Genomic DNA, 6,489 nt, shown 5'->3' with positions numbered 1-6,489 from the left:
GAGCCCTCACGCACCACCACCTCGACCACCAAAGAACCACCACGAATTTGGTGAAAAATGGATGATTTTGAGAGGGGAAAGTGATGAATTTGTGAGAAAAGTGAGAGAATGTAAGGGATTTCATGAAATTTCAAGGAAATAAGTGAGTTTAGAGTGGATTTGGGAAATTAGGGCTTGAGTTCTTGAGGAGAGAGAGTGGGAACCGTGGCTGATTTTGAGAAAATTGTGAAAGAATCGGGGAAAAAGAACATTTAAGCCCCGATAAACCCAGATCTGCGAGCCCGCGCAGGTATACTGCGCGCCCGCGCAGATGGCGCACACACGTCGCGCAAAACCTTCTGCCAAAATCTGGAATTTTTGTCTTAAATCTGCGCGGGTTCTCTCAGGCCTGCGCGCCCGCACACCCCTCTTCTGCGCGCCCGCGCAGATGTCGCGCACAAGGCGCGCAAATGTTTTTGCCAGGTTCTGATTTTCTAAGCTTCCCTGTGCGCGGGTTCTCCCGGGCCTGCGCGCCCGCGCACAGGGTCTTCATCAATATTTTCTTTTTAAAAGCTCCTCACTCACTTCCTAGTCTCCAAACCCCAACGTAGCTCCATATATAACACCAAACGGCCTCCAAATCCCCTCCAAACACGCATAAAAGATGCAAGTGCCTACAAGAATAGAGGAAAACGGAAACCATAAGACAAAAATCAAACAAACAACCTACCAAAAACATAGAAAATAGTAAAGAAAAGGATTCAAAAGCCGGGTTGCCTCCCGGGAGCGCTTCTTTATAAGGTCATTAGCTTGACCATGATGAAAATCCATTCAAAAGGGTGGCTTTGGACCCAAAGGGTCAAGCCTCAAACACTCAATCACACCAACTTCCTCCTTGCAGAAATAGTGCTTCAAACGAGAGCCGTTCACCATGAATTTGTTTCCGTCGGCATCCAACTCAAAAGAACCATAGGTAGTGGTCTTTGATACAACGAAAGGCCCCGACCACTTGGATTTGAGCTTGCCCGGGAACAAACGAAGCCTTGAGTTGAAGAGTAAGACTTTGTCCCCAACTTTGAAGCTCTTATTCCGGATATGTTGGTCGTGCCACTTTTTTGTCTTCTCCTTGTAGACTCTTGAGTTTTCATAGGCATCATCTCTAAGCTCCTCGAGCTCGTTGAGCATCAACAACCTCTTTTCACCCGCCAACGACAAATCCATGTTTAGCTCTTTGATGGCCCACCAAGCTTTGTATTCTTGCTCGACCGGCAAGTGGCAAGCCTTCCCATACACCAACCTATAGGGGGTTGTACCAATGGGAGTCTTGTATGCCATTCGAAGAGCCCATAGAGTATCGTCAAGCTTTAGGGAACAATATTTCCTTGATTTGTTTACCATCCTCCCGAGGACATTCTTGATTTCTCGATTTGACACTTCCACTTGCCCTTGCGTTTGAGGATGGTAGGGTAACCCAACCTTGTGATGAACACCATATTTCTTGAGGAGAGCTTCCAATTGCTTTTTGGAAAAATGAGACCCTCCGTCACTGATTAGAACCCTTGGTACCCCAAACCTAGGAAAAATTATCTTCTTGAGAAGCTTGAGAACAACTTTGTGGTCATTGGTAGGAGAGGGTATAGCTTCTATCCACTTCGTCACATAGTCAACCGCTACCAAGATGTAAAGGTTCCCACATGAAGAAACGAACGGACCCATAAAATCCACTCCCCACACATCGAAAGGCTCCACCTCTAGAATACCTTGTTGAGGCATCTCGTCCCTCTTAGTGATGCGACCACTTCTTTGGCATCAGTCACATTGCATGATGAATTTGTGAGTATCCTTGTGCATTGAAGGCCACCAAAGTAGAGATTGGGAAATTTTTGCTATCGTCTTGTCAACACCACCATGTCCCCCACATGGTAGTGAGTGACAATGCTCAAGGACCCCCTCAATTTCATGGTCGGGGACACATTTCCTAAATAAACCGTCACCGCATTGCTTAAAAAGGTAGGGATCATTCCAAAAATATCTCCTCACTTCTTTGAAGAACTTTTTCCTTTGTTGAGAAGAGAATTCCGGAGGCACTACTCCAAAAGCAAGGTAGTTGGCAATATCGGCATACCAAGGTGTAGAAGACGCTACCATAGCCATTAGAGCTTCGATCCCTATCTCATCATTGATCAGAACAACCTCCTTGTTTTCAAATGGAAGCCTTAACAAATGATCCGCTACATAATTCTCCGCTCCCTTTTTATCTCTCATTTCCATGTGAAAATCTTGAAGAGAGAGAACCCACCGGATCAAACGAGGCTTCGCTTCCTTTTTAGTCATGAGGTATCGCACCGCGATATGGTCCGTGTACACGATGACTTTGGAACATATGAGATAGGATCGGAACTTGTCAAATGCAAAGACCACGACTAGAATCTCCTTCTCCGTTGTTGTATAGTTCTTTTGAGCTTCATCAAGAGTTCTACTTGCATAGTAGATGACACATGATCTTCCTTCCTTCTTTTGACCAAGGACGGCACCTACTGCAAAATCACTTGCATCGCACATTAGCTCAAAAGGCAAGCTCCAATCCGGAGCTTGCACAATAGGAGAAGAAACGAGAGCTTCCTTGAGCTTACGAAATGCCTCAAGGCAAGCCTCATCAAAGCTAAAAGCAACATCTTTCTTGAGTAATTCGGTCAAAGGTTTGGCGATTGAGGAGAAATCTTTTATAAACCTCCGGTAGAAACCGGCATGCCCAAGAAAAGCGTGTACTCTTGTGACGGAAGTAGGAGGGGGCAATCTCTCAATCACCGAAACTTTGGCCGGATCAACCTCAATGCCATTTTTTGAAACTTTATGACCGAGGACAATGCCCTCCTCGACCATAAAATGGCACTTTTCCCAATTCAACACCAAACTCGTCTCTTGACACCTTTGCAAAACTCTTTCAAGGTTAAAAAGACAAGTGTCAAAAGACGAGCCACCAACACTAAAATCATCCATGAAAACCTCAATTTCTTTTTCAAGCATTTCGGAGAAAATAGAAGTCATGCATCGTTGAAAAGTAGAGGGAGCATTGCATAATCCGAATGGCATTCTTCGGTATGCAAATGTCCCATATGGACATGTGAAAGTAGTTTTCTCTTGATCGCTTGGATGGATAGGGATTTGGAAAAATCCGGAATATCCATCCAAGAAGCAAAAGAAAGCGTGGTGAAAAAGCCTTTCAAGCATTTGGTCCATGAAAGGGAGAGGAAAATAATCTTTCTTGGTGTTTTTGTTCAATCTCCTATAATTAATACACATTCTCCACCCGGTCACCATCCGGGTGGAGATTTCCTCTCCCTTTTCATTCTTGACAATGGTCATTCCACCCTTTTTGGGAACCACATGAAACGGGCTCACCCACTTGTTATCGGAGATAGCATAAATGATGCCCGCCTCACGTAGTTTCAAAATTTCTTTCTTGACAACCTCTTGGAGGTTGGGGTTCAACCTCCTTTGAGGTTCAATGGAGGTGGAATGATCATCCTCAAGATGAATACGATGCATGCAAAGAGAGGGACTAATTCCCTTGATATCATAATGCTATACCCTATCACATCCTTGTATTTTCTCAAAACATCAAGCAATTTTTTCAAATTAAGTTCATCAAGGGTAGCATTGACAATAATAGGGTATTTTTCCTCCTCATCAAGATAAGCATATTTCAAAGAAGGGGGGAGGGGCTTGAGTTCTACCTTGGGAGGAGGCTTGGAACTCTCCTCTGATTTTTCCTCCATTGATTCAAGCTCGATCTTGCCTTGTTCATCAACTTCCTCCTTTGAGGATTCCTCCATTGCCATGGCAAATTCTTTGGCTTCTTGAGAGTGGAACTCTTCATTGCATGTTAGAGCTTCCACAATTGGATCTTGAGGCTTCATCATAACCCTTCCCAAACGGTCCAACTCCTCATTCACAACATCAACACGGTAGCACTTTTCAACCATAGGGGTCTTTAGCAACCTTGAGAACTCAAAAACTATCTTCTCATCGGCCACTTCACATGTGATGGTGTTGTTTTTGCAATTGATGACCGCCCCCAAAGTCTTAAGAGCTTCCCTACCCAAGATCAAGGGTGTATCCACATCTTCCTCCATGTCCATCACTACAAAGTCACAAGGCACATAGATGTGTCCCACTTGAATTGGAACATCCTCAAGTTCTCCACAAGGTAACTTCACCGAGCGGTCGGCTAGTTGAATGGTCTTCCTTGTAGGGATCATCTCAATATTGAGTTTTTGAGCAATGTATAAGGGGATTAGACTAACACTTGCTCCAAGATCGGCCAATGCACCCCTAGCTTCCATGTTTCCAATTTTCACCGGCAAAGTGAAACTCCCCGGATCTTTCTCCTTCTTGGGAATTTTATGTTGAACAAGAGCACTCACTTGGTGTGGAAGGGTGATAAACTCATCATTGAGCTTCCTTTTTGTTGGTGAGGATGTCCTTGAGAAATTTGGAGTAAGATGACATTTGTGTCACTACTTCAAGAAAAGGGAGATTGATGTGCAAGTTCTTCATCACACTTAGAAATTTTGCAAACTTGTCATTCAACTTCCTCTCCGCAAGCCTACTTGGAAAAGGAACCGGTCCATCAAGGTTCCTAGTCTCACTAGGAATTGAAGTTGTCTTCTCGTTGTTGAGCTTCTTCTTCTCCGAACTTCCTTCGACCTCATCAACTTTTTCCTCCTCACCTCTCCTATCTTCATTCACACTCTCTTCTCCTCCCTTCTTTCCCTCACTATCCCCCACATTTGGACCATCATAAGAAGTTCCCGACCTCAAAGTGATTGCCTTGCATGTATCAGGTTTTTGGTTATGAGAAGGGTTAGGTTGTGGTTGTCCGGGTAGAGTTGATGGTGAATTGAAAGGAGCTCTCTCGGCCAATTGAGCTAATTGTGAATCAACCATCTTGTTGTGAGCCCTTATTTCTTGCATTTGTTGCCCAAAAGTTTGCATTTGTGAATGCATAGCTTGAAGGAGTTGTGTAGGTGTTGGCTTCGCTTGAGGTGCTTGTTCTTGATTTCTTTGGGGCCCTTGGGTTTGATTGTTGTATTCGTTTTGATTGTTGTATTGGTTTTGGTTGTTGTATTGGTTGTTCCTAGGGTAGCTTCTTCTTGGGTTTTGGTTTTGAGATGGAGGTGGATTTTGGTATTGGGGGTTGGAATTGTAAGAAGGTTGAACTTGTTGGCCCCATTGTTGAGGTTGAGATGCAAACCCGGGTGGTGGTTGTCTCCAAGCTACTCCACCACCACCTCCTCTAAAACCGTCTTATCTTGTGTTGTATGCCGCCACATGCTCGGGGCTCAAACCTCCACAATAAGATGTATCGTGGTTCGTTCCTCCACAATTTTGACATGAGAAAGAGTTGACTTGAGAAGAGCTTGCTCCACCACTTGAGCTTGCATTAACACTTGTGTTCAACTTTGAAAGCCCTTTTGTGAGTTGCTCAATTTGATTTTGCAATTGATCGACCTTCTCCAATTCATACATCCCACCTTTCTTCGGTGCACTCCTTCTTCTACCTCTCTAAGAGTAGTTCTTTGCTACCTCCTCGATTGTTGCTTCCACTTGATTTTGAGGGATCTTGATTAGTTGACCACCCGCCCCCGCATCCAAGTTGGCTCTAGACATGGGCTCCAAACCATCGTAGAAAAACCTCATGAGCAAACTTTGATTGTATTCATGGTGAGGACATGCTTGTACCAACTCTTTGAACCTCTCCCAAGCTTCATTAAGACTCTCATCCGCTTCTTGTTCAAATGATGCAATCTTCCTTCTCATCTCGGCGGTCTTCTCCTCGGAAATGAACCTCTTCAAGAATGCCTTAACTACCTCCCTCCAAGATGTGAGTGAGTTAGGATTCACTTGCTTCAACCACTTCTTTGCTCTACCCGAAAGAGATTGTCGAAATAAATGCATCCGGATGTACTCTTGAGAAACTTGGTTGGTTTGAATCATGGCACATAGCTCAAGGAATCTATCAAGGTGCTCTATGGGGTCTTCACTTGTAGAACCCGAAAATTGCTCCGATTGACCATTCTTGTATATTGGGGATGAATTGTGAAGTTAGTCTTCGTGACGGGTAACAAAATCCCTCCCGTGAGCTCATAATCCTCCGGATTTCCAAACTCACGAAATAAAACATCATCTTCTTGTCCCGCCATTGATTCACTTTGCGAACTAGAAGAGTAAGAATCACTCCCACTATCAATTATAGCACCAAGTCCTCTTCTTTCTTCTTGAAAAAGCCTACGGATTTGTCTTAAAGTTCGGTTGATTTCTTGGTCAATTTGATGGGTAGGTGGTCCTTGAGATCTTCTAAGCATTCACCAAAGCTAAGCAAACAATTAGCAATGACAAGTATGATAGAACAAAACAAAACAAAAAGAAAGCAATTAAAATTACTCTAACAAAAGTAAATTAGACACCAAACAAGCCGCTTCCCCGGCAACGGCGCCAAAATTTGAT

The 6,489-nt window shown here is 44.0% G+C and overlaps 1 non-coding gene across 1 annotated transcript; it reads left to right on the top strand.

Moving 5' to 3' along the window:
- Positions 1-5,699: 5,699 nt before the first annotated feature.
- On the top strand, positions 5,700-5,804 carry LOC145577128 (small nucleolar RNA R71). Its single transcript, XR_014098616.1, has one exon. It is a non-coding gene; the product is annotated as a small nucleolar RNA R71 (small nucleolar RNA).
- The last annotated feature ends 685 nt before the right edge of the window (positions 5,805-6,489 follow it).

This window comes from Chenopodium album, chromosome 13 (genome assembly GCF_948465745.1).
Source record: "Chenopodium album chromosome 13, dcCheAlbu1.1, whole genome shotgun sequence".
NCBI classification, from domain to species: domain Eukaryota; kingdom Viridiplantae; phylum Streptophyta; class Magnoliopsida; order Caryophyllales; family Amaranthaceae; genus Chenopodium; species Chenopodium album.
The sequence above is the reverse complement of the archived record's forward strand: the minus strand, read 5'-3'. Positions and strand labels throughout refer to the sequence as shown.